General features: G+C 37.3%; 2 pseudogenes; both read right to left on the bottom strand.

The window, feature by feature from the left end:
• Positions 1–1,860: 1,860 nt before the first annotated feature.
• On the bottom strand, positions 1,861–2,226 carry LOC149024179 (putative galacturonosyltransferase 3 pseudogene; annotated as a pseudogene).
• A 2,584-nt stretch (positions 2,227–4,810) lies between these two features.
• Positions 4,811–18,218, bottom strand: part of LOC149024180 (ureide permease 1-like) — a 31,434-nt pseudogene continuing 18,026 nt past the window's right edge.

Raw genomic sequence — 18,218 nt, forward strand, 5'->3', positions numbered from 1 at the left:
CGGCTAGCAGAATTCGGCGGTTGTCACTCATCGCTATCATACGGATAACCATCAGATAACAGTCGGGTTATCCTAGGAGTCATCTACTAGTCCAAACTAGTAGAAGTCTATCACTCAACGGATCAAGCTGTTAAGATCCAACGACTACACGAAGAAGGCTCAAATAAATCCAACGAAGGAGATTCGAAGTTACACTCTATATAAGGCATCACCTACCCACAAGGTAGGGACGGACGAAAACACTCAGATGCTTACTATCTGAATCGTATTCTTGTTATTTATTCCTTAGCTCTATGCTCTAGCAGAGCCGTTTGTGATTAAGTTCATCAACTGACTTAGACTTCAAAGGTGGACTCCCGATCCCAGCGGTCGCGCCACATCTGACGCTTTATTTTGCAGGTCACTCTCAGGAGATCTAAGGGCTGAGCAGATTTTGGATGCATCATATAAAAATAAATTATTAATTATATAAAGCTCTCCTTGGGGTCAGGGGCGAAGCCTTGTGTATATTAATTATATAAAGCTCCCTCGAGGATGTAGTCGAGGTGCGCGTAAGCTGGCCCAAATGAACCTGAGATCCAAAAAAAAAAAGTATTAAAACTAGGTGAGGGAACATACTGAGTTTTCTCCCCATGTCAGTCTATTTTTCACCCAAGAAGAGGAAAAAGAAAAAAACCTAACCTCGATTGGACATAAAAATAACACCCGTAAGGCCGTAACCATCATACTTTATTTAGGGATACCCCAATTTATGGGATCATCTACGTACTTTTTAAATTGAAGTTAGGATATTGGCAAATGAATGTACTGTTTTTGAGGCTTTCTCTATCATTTTCTCTTATTCTTTATTTGTTAATAAATAGGTAGGTAGGCTAACTACTTATTTGTTTTAATATAGAGAGTGCAAATTAATTAGTTTGATATGATTATAAAGTACAGGGGTGGGTCTTGGCGTAACGATCAATGAACTAAGTTGTTGCTTGAGCTCAAAGTATTAAAACACTACTATACGATTGTACATTACAATTGGAATATTGGATTCATCACTTTCAAAAATTATCCGTGGGATGGGGTAGGTTTATTAATATACCGCAGTAGACCTTGTTTAATCATTGTAATTAAGTTTGTAATAGTACACACAATATATAAAGACATTTTTTTCTTGGACAATATATAGACTTTTTTTTTAGAGGGGTGAATTGAAAATATATTACCCAAAAGAGATGAAATACAAGGGGAAAGGAGCCAAAAGGGGGGATCCTAGTTAGGAACTCCCAGGAGGATTTAAAGCCCTGAATAAAAACAATGAGACTGTATCGTTGGGTATCTAGTATTGGTTTAGTATATATATATATATATACTAGTAAAAACTACACATGCAAATGCACATGACCATACATGTAGGGAAATAAGGGAAATGTCTTGAAAATCAACTTTTAGTTATATAGTATATTCCTTACATTGGTACTTAGGTTTGTATACAGAGAGTTACATTTTTACTTCACTCAACAATAACTTCAGTTGAGATGTATCCTTCTTCGCTCAATAATAAATTCAGTTGAGACACATCCTTCTAATTTGATGTGGCATAGATATTAGGAGAATGTTGTGGATGCTATTTTCAAATATAAGGGGTTTAAACCTTGTATCCAACATTTCCTCCATCTTCATTCCGTAAACAACCAAATAATAAGAGAAGTCAATTAAGCACGCCAAGTCGTTGCTTATCAAGTGAATTTAAGAATCTTCAAAAGTTCAGTTTTGTATTTGCCCATCAAATCATTACATATTATAGTAAGAAGATTTCTTTTAGTTTGTTTTAGAATTGGACAGGAAGAGGAATTAAGCCACTTAAAATTATCAACATTGCCACTTAAAATTATCAACATTCTCAACTTGGACTGTTGCAACTGTAGGAGAATTGACAAGGAACCACATCTTCATGGTAGCAAAGTTTAGCTTATCAATGTCTATATGGAACACATGTTTCTCTGGTTCATTTGCACGTAACACTGAAGAATTGACTACTACAGATGTCGCAAGTACATTGTCAGAGAAAATGGCATAATGATAGAAAGAATGATCTTCAAGCTTGTCTTTGTTTACTTCCCTACTTCCAAGATCTAGCAAGAAATAATCAATTGTCAGAAGTAATGGGAGACAATGCAGTGGCTTGGGAATTGTCTTTGCAACAAGCTGGATCAAGAATGCACTTTTCCTTTTCATCTCATTTATGTTCCGGGTAAAACTCTTTACTATATTAATATTTAGGGATAATTACTATTGCCCCCTTGTACTTTGGTTTTATTACTAATCAAACCTCTTTTTTTATGAAATTACTGTTGCCCCCCTCACTTCTAATGGTGTTAAGTGATTGTTAACATCAAATATGTAATGTCTATTTTGCCCTTCATTAAATTAAGAAGTTAAAAAATATGACATTACCCTCATTTTTAGAAACTATATTGAATGTCCATTATATCCTTAATCTTATATGTTACAATAAATTTTGGCTTTGGTGGGACCACACACTTTGTACAATGGTTAGCATATATTAGGAGATTTTCAATTTTCAACTTTGAATTACATTTGATATTTCCTAATATTTTAGTTTCTATTTTAAGTTTTACTTAATCACATATTTCCTTTATTCGGCGAATTCTTTTTAGAGAAGAAAAATCAAGTCTTTTCTTTATTCGGTAGTTTCCTTTTAGAAAAGAAAATTTAATTTAAAGTTAATTTTTCTCCATAGTTAGTGTTTGCAAAATAAAATAACCGCAGCGCACCAGTATCGTGTAGCTAACGGGTCGATCTCAGGGAGATATGCCACCTAGAATTCAACTTCTTAATAGTAATGCGAGAGTGGAATGATTCAATTTTTGTTAACTAATTACTTAAACTAAACCAACGATCCTAATCCATACATCTAATGCAATCGAATTGAAACGAAAAAAATAAAGCAAACATAACTAATGCATAAATAAAAGACAGGAAAAAAAATGCAGATGCAACACCACCCGTCACCAGAAACAGAGGCACGACTGTAGGCTTGCTCCGGTTATGTGGTCCGAGATAATGAATGAATAGGCAGAAAGTAAATAACAGAAAGTAAATAACAAAGCAATAAAAGGAAAAGGAAGCCTTAACCAAAGAGAGGCACGACTGTAGGCATCTCTGATCAAGGATTCAAGGGAAGGTTGAACAATAAATAATGCTGAAAGTAAATCCTAAATTAAGAATATTGAGGGGTAGATAGAAGCGGGAATGGAGAGGGGAGAGAAGACTATTGAAGAATCTTACTTACTTGTATCTTCTAAACAAAACTTGAATAAACAATTCGAATCTCAACCAACCCTAACAACTAGATCTAGAATAAACTAGATTTGCAATTGCTAGACCCAGAGAGAAAGCGAATCCTCTTGAAACTTGAACTTGAACTTGAACTTGAAATTGCATTGATAAAACTAAAGGAATTACACTTGCATAAAAGAAAAATTACTTAACTTCAATCTTCCTAAACATTCAATCTAAAAACTAGAACTAGAGCCCAAAAATTAATCAAAGAACTAGAGAAAACTAGAGCAAACTAAAGAGAAAGTAAAGTGTAAAACTAAAGAGAAAATCAAGTGTGTTAGACCTAAGACGGAGGTAATATTTATAGAAGAATGAGAATAATTTACAAACAAGGAAAAATAATGATAATAATAATAATAAGAGAAAAAACAAATAAAGGAGCAAAAAAAATTCGTTAGAAAGAAAGAGAGAAAGAAAGAGAGAGAGAGAGAGAGAGAGAGAGAGAGAGAGAGAATAAGTGGAGAAATAAAATAAAATAAAATAAAAATTTGCTTTTGAAGTTCACGTGGAGACAAGGTGGAAGAAAGAAAGAAAAGTGGAAGAAGGAAAGAGAAAGAAAATAAAATAAAACAAGAAATATATATATTTTGTTAACAAAAATATAGGTGGGTTGGTTATTAAGGAAATAAGAAAGTAAATAAAATAGAAAGTGGGAAGAAAGAGAAAAACTAATTAGAGAAATAAATAAAATCTAACAAAATAAAATATTTTAAAAAAATAGAAAATCCTAGTCTTTGACTACTTGTGGGCCCCATACAATTCTCAATTACAATAAACAAAAATAAAATAAAAATCTTAATCTAATTTTACAAGATATTCTGGAGTTGGCCCATAATTACATCTCTAGCCCATCATGCTCCAAATCAGGCCCACTTTCGCACTTGAGAATTTGAATGGACCTCTTGACGTGTAAACTCGCATGTTTCATACCCAAAACTCCAGATATTCGCTAAAGTCCTAGAAATTCATAAAATCTGCAAAAACAACATAAAACCCAAGGTAACACTACTCTAAGTGTTAAAAATGCATGATTTATGCCCTAAGATTTCACACATAAGTGTGCTCATCAGTTAGTTAATGATAGTATTATAACTTTCAAAAGAGTAATAAGTAAAGAGATAATTGTAGGGTTATTTTTGGATTTTTGAAAAAATATATAGATACCACATCATCAGTAAACTAGCTGAGCTTAACGGAAGGGGGCATTAGTAATTTTAGACAAAGTTAAAGGTTAGATTAGTAATTTTAAAAAGTAGAGGGGATAAAGTAGTAATAAAATCGAGTACAAGGGGGCAACCAGTAACTATCCCTAATATTTAGAATAAAAAATTTCAAAGTTACTCCTTGAGAACCAACTTGTTCTACAACCTCCAGAGATCTATTCAAAACTCTAGCTGGATATCTTCTATGTTGGTTTATTTTTGTCCATAGGCCTAAGATTCTAAGTCTCACATTTTCAGGTAGTTCTTTGCCCGGATGATGCCTTGACCAATGATACAGAAACTACAAACATGGCTAACATGCTCACCAGCAAGATGTATGTTCTTTTGGATGACTTTCCATATTCTCCGAAGAGAAGTATTCCCCAGAAGGTGCTTACAAGAGGAAGTGCCTGATTGTATTATCACAAACAAGTAATATCTGTAAGTTCATTATTAAGAATTCAAATCCATTTAAGCAAACATACAAATGGTCAGCAAAAGCCTTAACAGATTTGATTGGATCAGTGGAATGTGTGTAATTGTTGTTCTGGTCATTTAGATAGTGCAAATTGATCATAGTGAATGAGTAGCCTAATGCCTATAGAATCGAAAACAAAGAATTGAAGAACGATGTATATGAACCTGAACAACATCAGCTATGGCGTATCCTGCAGATTGACCTCCTGTGAATTGTAAACCATTCCCAAACCCACAGAGAATCCCAACAAATAAGGCCCATGGTCTTCCATTCTAATCATTCAAGTAAGCCTTGAATGAGGTTTTGGGTAAGTTGAGCATGGGGTGGTACAGGAAGTTGATATTTAAAATGATAGCAATGACGAAACCAGAGATCGAGAAGTAGAAAAATAGAGTCTAGACCACCAAATGAGGAACCCCTACTTTCATTAAGTGCCACTGGTCATTCGTTGCCAAATTGAATGCTAGTGAGAAAAGAGATAACCAAATTCTGGATTTTGCTTGGGAGCAGTGCCTACGTGGCACTGCTCCAGGCAGCGTAAGGTGAGGATTAAATCTAGGTTTTTCATTAAATCCTCACTGTAGATATTACCCATGTGCAACATTAAGTGGTAGTCACTCGGTTTACTTGCTTTAACCTGGACCAGTTCGGTTCACACCAAACCAAATATTAAAAATAAAAATCTTCTTCCTTGTTTAAATGCTCCCAACCAAAATCACGACTGAACGGATCATTTCATCTATGTTTTGGGTGGTAAATTGAAGATACTCTGCTACTGAACCTAGCTGCTGCATCTTACTGAGCAAGGCTTGGTGCCATCCACCTACAACTCCGACGATTCTTTCACCATTGCTGAACTGAACAAACAATCCCAATCGTTCTTCATCCCAACTGCTGAACTCTCCAACATTGCAAGTTCTCCTCGTTTTTCTTTTAAATTTTCTCTTTCAATCTCCTCCTTTTTTGTTTTCGCGGTTTAGATTGCAACTAGAAAGTGATTGTTTTGATCGTCGTCAATGCAAAATCGTTGGTATATACTCACCTGTTGTGCGATCAATACCAATGATTCTACATTGATATACTCTGCTCCTCTCCATTACATGTTCCAGAACTCGAGTGCTCTGCAATTGGTGAATGTGAAATCCCCTAGATTTCTACCCCTTTAACCTGTAGTTTCAAGACCGAGATCATGCGCCTTGATTTGGTGACAATCATGGACCATTCAATTCGAGCCCGAAGGATTGGAAATTGAACCAATGTTGGTGGATGACCCTTGTAATGACTCAAAAAACTCTCCTAGAGTTTAAGTGAAGAGAGAAGATTAATCCTGATGGTGTAAAAAGGGTGATTTTGGAATGTTTTTAGATTGGTGATGGAGAATCCGATTAATATGAATAAGATATCAAATCGAAGATCGTCAAAAGAACTTTCCAACGAGCCAAAAATCATCAAAATCAGAGTTTGTTTGGGGTTCCAACCATGGACCAGAAGTTTGGGCCGTTTGGGTGAACCAACCCCCACCCCATTTTCCATTTAGGGGCAAAATTGGAATTTCGGATTTTTTTAAACCCTATTTATGTTTTATCTCATCCGTAAACGCATTTTTGGAAGCTAGAAAGAGGCGGAGGCTTTGGAGAAAAGGAGAAACGAAAGAGAGGAGCAACTTCCATCCTTCCGAAGGTTTTTATGATTCGAATCTTCGCAAATTCACTATGAAAGGTTAGTTTTCTTTAACCCTTCTCTTTAATAATAATTGGCGAGAGTTTATCTTCTCTTCTTTTGTGGAGATCTTGAAAAGGAAGGTTGTTAGCTATCTTGGATGCTTTCCCTTCTTGTATTAATGTCACATCCTAGTGTATGGGAGTAATTTCTCTTCTCTTCTTTTGAAGGATCTATGAAAGGGAATAATGATAGGTACCCTAAATGTTTATCTTTTTTTATATTAATGTTTCCCTTGAGTATGGGAGTAATGGTAAGATCTCATGCTAAGGTTTACGCATTTTGACTCTCTAAGTCACCCACAGGTGATTTGTGAAAGCCAAATTTAGGACTTTTTGAGATGGGTCAAATTTAATCTAATTGAAAGTACCTATAGGATCCTTTTGTTGCCAATTAGACTTTCCCAAAGTTTTGCTTCATTATAGACTTCAAATTAGTGGCGAATTAGAGACCATTCACTAGTGAGATTGAGAACTACCTTTTTTTTTAACCTAGTTTTCAGAGTTGGGTTTTCGTAGGAAGATTTTAGGATATCCTTTGAAACCCAAATTGGCTCTAATTTGTGATAATTATTTCTTTTGCATGAATAGGTTAATATTTCTTTAGTCACTTATTTGTGATAAAGAATTACTGATCATTGGAGAAAAGAACAAAGTAAAAGGTGAGGAATATACTTAACCTTATCTTGCATGTTTAATTATGTTAATTAATTTTTATTATTAATATCTTGATTTGCTTTAGTTTAATCTTGTGATTATGTGTCACATCCCGCCAGCCGGTACCCTAATTGGCATACCCGGGAGTGTGATCCACAGCCCCGAAGATCAAGTATCGAGGAAATCATCCTCCCACATATACAATAACATAATCATAAACAAGAAATAATCAAGGTTTAAATATTATAAACAAACGGTTTAACTCAAGAAATGAATAAATAATATAATCAGAGTGCGGAAAATGATACCAGATATCCGAAGATATCAAAAGAAGTAAAGTGAGGCGGAAACTCACTCCACAAACATAGCGGAACGCAGTATGAAAGTCAAAAAGGAAATTACAACTGAAACAAATGTACTAAGAAATAAACTAGGAACAAGAGTCTTCTAGTCTATAGATAACGTCTTCATAAGTGTGGACTTCAACAACCCAATGAATCTTTTCTAACTCTATGCTGTTTTCAAAAGTAGTATGCAGCTTGATCCGCCGGGGGATCATCAGAGTAATCTTGATCGTAACCAGTACCTTGCGTGTAATACGCTTCATCGGCTTGCGCTTCACTATACTACTCGTCATAATAATCTGTACCTGCAGGATAATCTAACAAGAAAATATACAAAAAGGAATGAGTTTCGAAGAAACTTAGTAAGGCAAGTTAATCCATAACATCATAGATAACATGTGACAAACATAACATGATGCAATGCAATATGAAACAGATAAAGTATGAATGCATCTAAACTCTATGTATGCTGGTCTCTATGGTAGACATGCTTTAAGTCATAGCACTGTACTTCTTTGGGTAGGTTAGTCACTCCCCCTCAGCCATCCTGGCATCTTGGGTCTGCCCGGTAATTGGGTAAAGTCCTCATCAAACCATGGTAGGGGATTTAGTCAACACACTCTCTCACAACCATTTGGCATAAGTACCGGCGCATGTTAGGGAAAAGCCTAGCCCAATGCAAGTCATCTAGTCAGTTATATCATCTCAGCTCCAGATACATCCATTCCTCGTCCCTGAAAATCCTTTCCGGTATCCTTCGCACTAGAGTGAGCGTATCCTATGGCACCGACCAACTCGGAATACGGACTCATCAACCCTATCGGTTATCCACATATGGTAAACGGGAAGCTCTCATGTCCTCTCACGGGTTGGTTACCGGTCTTGAGCGCCCATGAGCCCAAGTTTAGCCATATGCAACCCTCCAATAAATGGCCCCCACAATATGATTCCCGTCCTCTCACGGGTTGGTTACCGGTCTTGAGCGCCCATGAATCACATTGCTACCACGGGTCGTTCGGTCTCAATACCCTTCCGATTCGGGTCTGATATAACAGGGGTATATCCTAGCCAAACACTGCTAGACATCCCTAGGTATGACAACCAATGATTCGGGAAAGCGTCGATGGGCATCTTTGGAGAACATCCCATACTATTCCCTCCGATGTCCAAGGACACTCCCCAATCCCAAACCAAACTTAAGCAAACACATTCTCAGATCAGTCATGACATATAAAACCAACAGTTCATCATATACAAGAGAATGTAAAAGCAAAATCATAATAGGTAATAATAAGTAATTCATATAACATGAATAATGAAAAATATAATATAAACAAGTGCTACTGTTCTCACAGTAAGAGATCAGAATTAAATTACAATAACAGTAAGTAATCTCATAGTTTCATAAGGTAGAAACCAGAGAACAAGCAATCTATGTAGTTAAGGAATTAATTGTCCTTACCTTGATTATCAAAGAAGATGATCCAAAGATCAAAGTGAGCATCTCCAAACTTAGCAAATAAACTCCTAATAACCATAGATACAACATTAGGAAAGATGCCTAAAAGATCAGAGAGAAAAACGAATCAAATCGGGCGAAAAACGAAGCTACTGACTCCTTTGGTTGAGTGCTTGGTAGACTGGCCCAGTCAACCAAGTAGTCGACCAAGCAAGTCAGTATGGAATTGTACAAACTGGTTTGGCCATAACTTCCTCGTTTGAAGTCGGATTGATCCGAAATTCAAAGGGGAACTTCCTGGGATGTATTAGAATCATATGGGAAGATAAAATCATCAAGTCATGGTAAAAATATGGGTTCTTGATTTAACCCAAGAAATTAGGGTTTCAACCTTTATGGCTCCCCAGGAAAGGTTATGATCACAGAATGAAAAGCAATTAATGATTTGCCAATTATAACAAGAAAATCATAGAAATTATAGTTTAGGTTACTAGAAATATTACCCATGAGGTTTCCCTCGCATGGGAGGTCACCAAAGTTTTCCAGAAATCAAGCAAGGGTTAGGGTTTCCAAAAAAAATATACGGCCAAGGTTGAGATCATGTTGATGACCATAGATCTCAAAGAAACGAAGGAGATCACGAAGGGATGGTTGCAAGGATGCAACATCTACTTCCTGATCTCAATCAAGAACAAGATCGAAGAAAAGAAATTCGCAATGTTGAAGCGATTACTAACCTTGAATTGTAAGAACTGCGATGAGAGGCTTCAGATCTGCAGAGGAGTCTTTGAATTCCCCAGAGAGAGTTTCGGAGAGGTGTTCTCACATTCACAAATGTTTAGGAGGCAGCCGTAACAAAGAAATATGAAGTAGGGTTTAAATAAAAGTGAAAAACCCTAAAATTACAAATTCTCGAATTTCACACTCCTTTGGTCGAGTGCTTGGTCGAGTGCTTGGTCGAGTGGCCCACTCGACCAAGGAGTCGACCAAGGTAGACAGTAAGGAATAATCAGGGATTTGGAGGATCAAATGGGCTTTAAACCTTATGGGCTTTTGCATACACATCAAGTGACATGTCAAGTGTAAGGAAATACCTCCAAACCAAGTCAGATAATACTCCAAGTCTTTCAACTAATCTCATCTTCAGACAGCTGCAGCTTCCTTTCCAAATCTACACAGACATCCAAGTATGGAACTCCATCAACAACATCCATGGGTTCAGAGTCAAACACCATGTCTTCTACTGAGATGGCCCATAGTTGGCTTCTTCCTTTACTCCGGGTCTTCGGACCTAAAAACAACCGGGTTACCAGGTCAAGGTCAGGGTCAGATTAGGGCTGGGTTTCACATTATGTCTTCTATTTTTCAATATCTTTGAATATTGATATGAGAATGTATGAGATGGATGAGATTGAATGGATTGAGTTTTTCTTGTTAAATCCTAAATTATTGATATAAAAAAATATGGGTGATATTGAATTAAATTTCTCATTTTATTTAATGTTGCAAACTAGGGTTGTGGGTTCACCCATTGCCCTATTGGGAATGGGGATGCCCTTTTGGCATTTCTGTCATAGGATACCAGAGGAGGCGGTATGGGACGCATTCCTATGGTGTCCTTGGCTCTTTCCCGATTACTAATTTACATATTTAGGGCATGTCTAGAAGTGTTTGGTTAGGTGACCTCATGAGTACTACTACCCTTTCGGCAGGGGTATTGAAGCAGGTTAACCCGTGATGTTAGTGGCTGGGTCATGTGTGCCAAACAGATCCACTATCATCATAGAGAGGTAGGGTTGCATATAATAGATAAGGGCTCATGGGCGCTCAAGACCGGTGAAATGACCCATGAGAGGACATGGAGATCATCCTGTCTATTATATGTGGATGACCACTGGGTTAAGGAATGGGATTCAACAGATGCCTCCCGTTGAGGATTCCATTCATAGGTGGGAAGGTATTGAACCAACAGAGCACTAGGCGTGAGGGGAAGTATCCTGACCATATGTAGTACGAGACCGTATGACTTTGCATTGAGCCTAGGATTATCCTTGACATGCGCCAGATCTTATACCAATGGTGATGTGAAGAGAGTGGTGACTTAATCCCCAACCATGGCTTGGCAGGACTTTACACAACAACCGCGGAGAAGCCAACAGACGTGCTTGAGTACCATGAGGGAAGAGTGATGAGACCGCCCAAAGAAGACTAGTGTGTGACTTAATGTGTGTCTACCATAGAGACTTTATGATAGAGTTAGGAGCATAATCATTCATATATCATATCATTGTCATTAATTACATTATCGATATTCATGTTGTATGTGTGGTGTGGAATCTTGTGAATGAATGCATGATATGATGTTGAGTTGACCTCACTGAGTTCTTTTGAACTCATTCCTTTTATATGTCTTTTTTTCTATTAGATTATGCTGCAGGTTATGAGGACTTCTTCCAAATGGAGGATTTGTTGCTAATATATCTTCTTGAAGGAGTGACCAAAGAAGAAGTGGACGCACATGGAGCTTTATGCCAGTATCAAGACTGTTCTTTTCGATTGGATTCCATTAGAGAACTAGTTTAGTTTATTTTCCGCTACCAATAAAACTACTCTCTTTTCTTTTCAAAACTCTGATGTTATGCTTTTATTTTGAAGTAATGGAAGATTATAACCATTATTTCGATTTTGATAACTTTATTTGAAAAACTTGATTTATTCTTGTCCATTTAATTATACTATATCATGTTTTATATAGATTTGTCACTGAACCTAGATCTTGCGGTGTATCACCCCCACGGGCATTCGGGTATGAATGGATCCAGCTAGGTGGGGTGTGACAGTGAAAGTTTAAGGGATTCCAATTTTTTTGTCAGGAATTTCAGCTTCTTTTCGGCTCTGTTCTTTGATTTTATCTCTGCTTTTAGTTGTCTTTCCAGCTCTATTAACTGTAGACAGAGAACCAATCAAGTAAGGAAGACTCAAATCAAATAAACAATGAAATGCTGCAGCATTATATTGGTAATTATAGTCAAATTACAGCATAAATTCTACAAATTAAAACTAAAGATTGAAAGGCGATATAAACCTTCTTCTGCATCAGCTCTGCTTCTTCTTTAGCAACCCTTGAAGCCGTTCTCTCTGCAAGCCATCTTCCTCTCAGACACTCTACAGTCCTCAGATCATTCTCTCCTTCCACATTCTTTTCCCCTGCGAGAAAACCAACAACAAAGAGGTGATAGTAAAACCAAAAGGAAAAAATTGTAATAATAAATTTCTGAGTTATCATAAGAAACCCACCTCCATTTCTTTTCTGCATTATCACATGTGAGTATTTTGATCGCCGTCAATACAGAAAGATCGAAAGAGGAAGATGAGAGGTAAAGGGGGTTTTGAATCTGTTCGGTCAATTCGCTGGTTTGTTCACCATCTGGTTTACCTTGTAAAACCGCCTTAGAGTCACTTAAGTGCATGAATTTTGCATGTGGAAAAATAGAACGGTGAAGATTCATGAATCTGGCCAAGATTTAATCCTCACCTTACGCTGCTTGGAGCAGTGCCACGTAGGCACTGCTCCCAAGCTCCCCAAATTCCAGCAAAGAAAGTTAAGCAATAACCAATCAAGATACTCCTCCCAATAACCTGCCATTTAGAATACTCTCAGCAGAATCTTAACAAAATAAAACCCTAACAGTGGATATCAAGAATGTTGGACATGGAAGTCTTCATACACAACCACATGTGGATCACCAATTTATAGGCAATCCTACTTCATGAATATGCAAAAAACCTTGCATACCCAAATTGCTAAATTCTACGACTAAGCAGCATATTCAATACATTGGAAGAACCAACCTAGATTGATCTTGTGTTTTCAAGCTCTATGATATATTCTGCAGTCCCAGTTTTGGGTTTGTTAGCACCAATAGTTCCATTCTCCATGTCCCCTGTTCCATTCATTTTTCAGAAAAACGAAAATTGTGTGTGAATCAACATTGGAAGAGTTCTAAGCCACAAAATATCGAAGCACCAAAAACATAATAACCATTGTTCAGTTGGAGTTCTATCAACACTTTATCGATCCTGATGAAACAAGACGGTAAAAGAAATAATGAGATTGAGTTTCTTCAAATACCAATTGTCTATCAAGATATCTAAATAGAAACGAAGCATACACTGTTCCTTCGTTGTTACTGTCTGAAATTGTACGAAGCTTTGCTTTGTTATCAGTTGTACTGGATTTGTAAATTGCTGATCCTAGGATAACTGCAATAAGGAAGCAGCCAATCCCCGGAAAAAAGAATTGCAGCCTTGTTAATCCGATCGTCTAAGAATTAATTCAAAGTTGTGGCTGTTTTGGTCAAGATCATAAAGAGGAATTGAGGGGATAAGGACCATAAAGAGGAATCACACATGATCCTGATATTAATATTAAAATCTATTCACACAAACCTGACGCAGTCCACCACCCAATTTAATGGTTTGATTAGCTATAGAGCGACAGAGTTTGAGAGAGATTGAGAGAGGTCGAGAGAGAAATTAAGAGATGGATAAAAATTAATGATAAATTAATAATAATTTATGATTAAAATGTCTAAATTATCCTTGTAAAAATAAGTAAAGTAATAACAAATAGTATACATTATTGGTATTTGGAACAAAGATAAGGACAGAAAAAGATTTGCGGAAAAAGAGGAGTACATGCTTTTATAATAGTAGTATGATATGATATGATATGATATATATATATATTTAGAGAGAGAGAGAGAGAGGGGGGGGGGGTAGATATCCCTAGAGATGGCCTTCTCAATCTGGTTGAGATCTCTGAATTTGGTAACCATTTGTCAAATTGCACACCAACCAAATGTGAGGAGCACACTCCAAATAGCAACTTCATCATAGTATTAGCGATGGTGGTACCATAAAAGGTAGAAGTGAATCAATTTGCACTAAATCTCAAAGGTCTGTGGGCGATGACTTCAAGGCAAGAAGGAGGCAAGGGCACGGGTCTAAATTGATTCCGAGATAGTTTGCTATTGTATGTACAGGATTCAATTAAGGTCCTAACTTACTGCATAATATATTTGACCCCACTTATAAATTTTATAGCAAATTACACTGACATCTTAAAATGGAGGCCTTAAAGCACTGACACCCCACTTTATGTTTAAAAAATACAAAGACTTTCAGACACTATTTAATAATAGGATATTTTTTTTAAAAATAAACAGTGATTTAACTGTTTTCAGTGATAAATTTGACAAATATATTCAACGAAAATCCAATTTTGGGGTCTTTGTGGTTATTAAACATAAAGTGGGGGTGTTGGTCCTTTAAGGCCTCCATTTTGGGGTGCTAGGGCAATTTGTTCTAAATTTTATCCATTATCAAAAGTTAGGCTCATCCAGGCTCGATTGGGCAGTCTTTTCTGCATGAGAATCCAATTTATAGTTCATTTGTTTATTATCTCATGGTCATAAACCATTTGATGTCAATCCAACATTGTATCGGTCGTGTATGACCTCCCAAACCAATTGACATACTATTGAGAATTTTGAATATGCCCAAGGGCAACTGTGAAAATTCAAATATTAGACATTTACAAATATGAAGATATATTTTGATAACCGCCGACCCGCTCAATACAGTTATCGTATTTGGTAACAAGCTCTCTCTCTCTCTCTCTCTCTCTCTAAGAAACGTAAGAACGGAAGGAAAAATTCGTGGAGTTTTTTTCCTTCCTAGCTTCGATCTCGCTCTTCAACCATCCTCCACAATGGTATTTGGGTTGTGGATTTTTTTCTCTATCCACGAGATTGAGGAGGAATTTTTGGTGGCGAATTTTGTGGAGGAACGAGTAGGTGGATCTTTATTTTTCTTCCGCTGCAATCTTTCTTTATATGGGAATGGAGAATTTAGGTAAGCCTATCCTCTGTAGAATAATATATCATGTTATCTCCCATGTAGATACAAAGAACTAACATTGGCATCACACCCAGGTTTCCATGTTTCTTTGTTCCTCCCGAATTCTCTTATTTTACACTTGCGAAGTTGGAAAGAGGACTACTTATTAGTACTCCTACCAGATCTGTTGTTAGATTATATGAAGTGGTTGAGTCTTGTCCAGTTGATATTGCTGGTAGAATCTTAGAAGCTCGGTTGATCAAGTTGGATATGTCTGATTTTGATGTGATACTTGGAATGGACTAGTTGTCTAAGTATGGCGCAGTTATTCTTTGTTCTGAAAGGAAAGTATTGTTTCATCCTAAGGATGATTGTCCGTTTGAGTATCAAGGAAATCAAGGGAAGTTGAGCAAGAAGATTGTGGCTACGACTGTTAAAGTCAGGCAATGGACCAAAGATGTTGGACTTCTTTCCTCTTCTGTGGATGTCTCGGAAGGTGTGAAACAGTTGTCTGATATTGATGTTGTGAGGGACTTTCCTGATGTTTTCCCTGATGATTTGTCTGGTTTGCCCCCAGAGAGGGAGTTAGAGTTTTCAATTGATCTAATTCCTGGAGCAGCCCCTATTTCGAAAGCTCCGTATCGGATGGCTTTGACCGAGTTGAAAGAACTTTAGACCCAGTTGAATGATTTGTCAAGCAAAGGGTTTATCCAACCCAGTGTTTCGCCTTGGGGAGCCTCGGTGTTGTTTGTGAAGAAGGACGGTAGTATGTGGATGTGCATAGACTATCGGGAATTGAACAAGTTGACGATCAAGAATAAATATCCTCTTCCTAGGATCGATGACTTGTTTGATCAGTTGAAAGATGCCGCTGTTTTCTCGAAGATCGATCTGGGTATCATTAGTTGAGAGTAAAGTCCAGTGATGTCTGCAAGATTGTATTTAGGACTAGATATGTGAGTTTCAAGTCATGCCTTTTGGTCTTACTAATGCATCGGCAGCATTGATGGATCTAATGAATCGAGTATTTCAGGATGTTTTGGATAAGTTTATCATTGTATTCATTGATGACACTCTGATTTATTCAAAGAGCGAGGAAGAGCATGTTGAGCACATGAGTTTTGCCCTACAACGTTTGAGAGAAAAGAAGTTGTTTGCTAAGTTCAGTAAATGTGACTTTTGGTTACCTAAAGTTATGTTTTTAGGTCACATTGGTTCTGCTGACGGTAGCAAGGTTGACCCTGCAAAGGTTCAAGCTATAGCCGATTGGGACCGACCTAAGTCAGTCACCGAGATTCAAAGTTCTCTTGGTATGGCAGGATATTATAGGCGCTTCATTGAGAATTTCTCTAGATTATCAGCTCCTATGACGAAGCTTACTAGGAAAGGAATCAAGTTTGAGTGGAACGAAGCCTGTCAAAAGAGTTTTCAATAACTCAAGAAGAGGTTGACTAACGCTCCGGTGTTGACAATACCAGATGAGTCTGGAGGTTTGACAGTATATACTGATGCCTCTAAAGTTGGTTTGGGTTGCGTTCGATGCCAGCATGGGAAGGTTGTAGCTTATGCTTCTAGGCAGTTGAAGAACTACAAGCATAACTATCCTACTCATGATTTGGAATTGGTAGCTGTGGTTTTTGCTCTGAAGATCTGGCGTCACTATCTGTATGGTGAAAAGATATCGATTTTTACTGACCACAAGAGTCTCAAGTATTTCTTTACTCAAAAGGAGTTGAATATGAGACATCGAAGATGGCTAGAACTGGTGAAGGACTATGATTGTGATATTCAATATCATCCAGGAAAAACTAACGTGGTTGTTGAAACTTTGAGTAGAAAGAGTAATCGAGAAAGTGTAGATCTGGCATCTTTCAGTAAGCCCTTATTGTTCTCTATTGTTAGATTTGGACTTGAGATTTTGTCAGAAGGTTCCGTTGCTATTTTGACAGCTGTGTCAGTTCGACAAAGTTTGAGGGACCGAATTGTTGCTCTGCAGTCGACTTGTGAAACCCAGCCCTAACCTTGACCCGGAAACCCTGTTGTTTGTAGGTCCGACAACCCGAAGTAAAGCAAGAAGTCAGATTTGGGCCATTTCAGTTGAAGACTTGGTGGCTGGCTTAGAATCCATGAGTGTTGATGTCAGTGTTCCATTTATGGAAACTGCATCCTGATGAAGATCGAATTAGTTGATGGACTTGGAGTGATCTCTGTCTTGGTTCGAAGGCATTTCTACCTCTTAGGCAAGTCACTTGGTGTGTGTACAAAACCCCTTGATGTTTGGATTTGATTTGAGCCTTCATTTCCCTGTTTTGGTCTTGCTATTCTGATTGGTCGATTGGACCAATCGACCAATGGGATCTGATTTTTCTAATTAGGTCTTTGCTTGCTCTATTTAAGTCCAATCTCGAGTCTACTTCGTATTTTCTGCCTCCAAACTCTTTGGAATGTACTAGAGCCCTCTGCAAGTCATCTCCCTTGCATCCTTTGTGATTATCTTGACGGATCTTCGTCAAAACTTGTGCTTTTACACAAAAAAGTATGTGATCATCCTCTTCCGTGTTTCATCTTCGATTCTTCGTTGCTTTTCTTTCCTTTTCTGATTGAGGGCAGTAGAGAAGATGTTGTATCTCTGTTGCAACTATCTCTTTACTCATTCCCTCTGTTTTCCTAAGGATCTAAAGCTTGGTGGATGATCTTCATCAAGATCATCACTCGCTTTTGAAGGAAAACTTGTATTCATTCGATTTCCTTATTTAGATTCATGTTCTTCAGTCTTTGATCGAATTTTCTTGAATATCTATGCATGTTATTCATGATTTCTTATTCACAATCAGTTATCCATCATCCTATTGTTCTTGTCCATGATTTTTACTATGAATTCTTCAAGAACCATGATTGATCTAATTATGTTAACTTTTTGTTTCCTAATTTGTAACTTGAAGAGTTGATTTGATTAGTGTTTTGAAGTCCTCTATATACTAGTATGCTGCCATTGTAGTTTCCCCTTTGTTTAGTACCCTTTTGAACCACCAAATCTAGTTTCATAGTCTAGAAACTCTGATTTTTGAAGGCCACTGTCTCTGTTGGTCGACTCATTGGTCGACT

This window comes from Hakea prostrata, chromosome 2, assembly GCF_041222555.1.
Source record: "Hakea prostrata isolate BN-2017 chromosome 2, UWA_Hpros_2, whole genome shotgun sequence".
NCBI classification, from domain to species: domain Eukaryota; kingdom Viridiplantae; phylum Streptophyta; class Magnoliopsida; order Proteales; family Proteaceae; genus Hakea; species Hakea prostrata.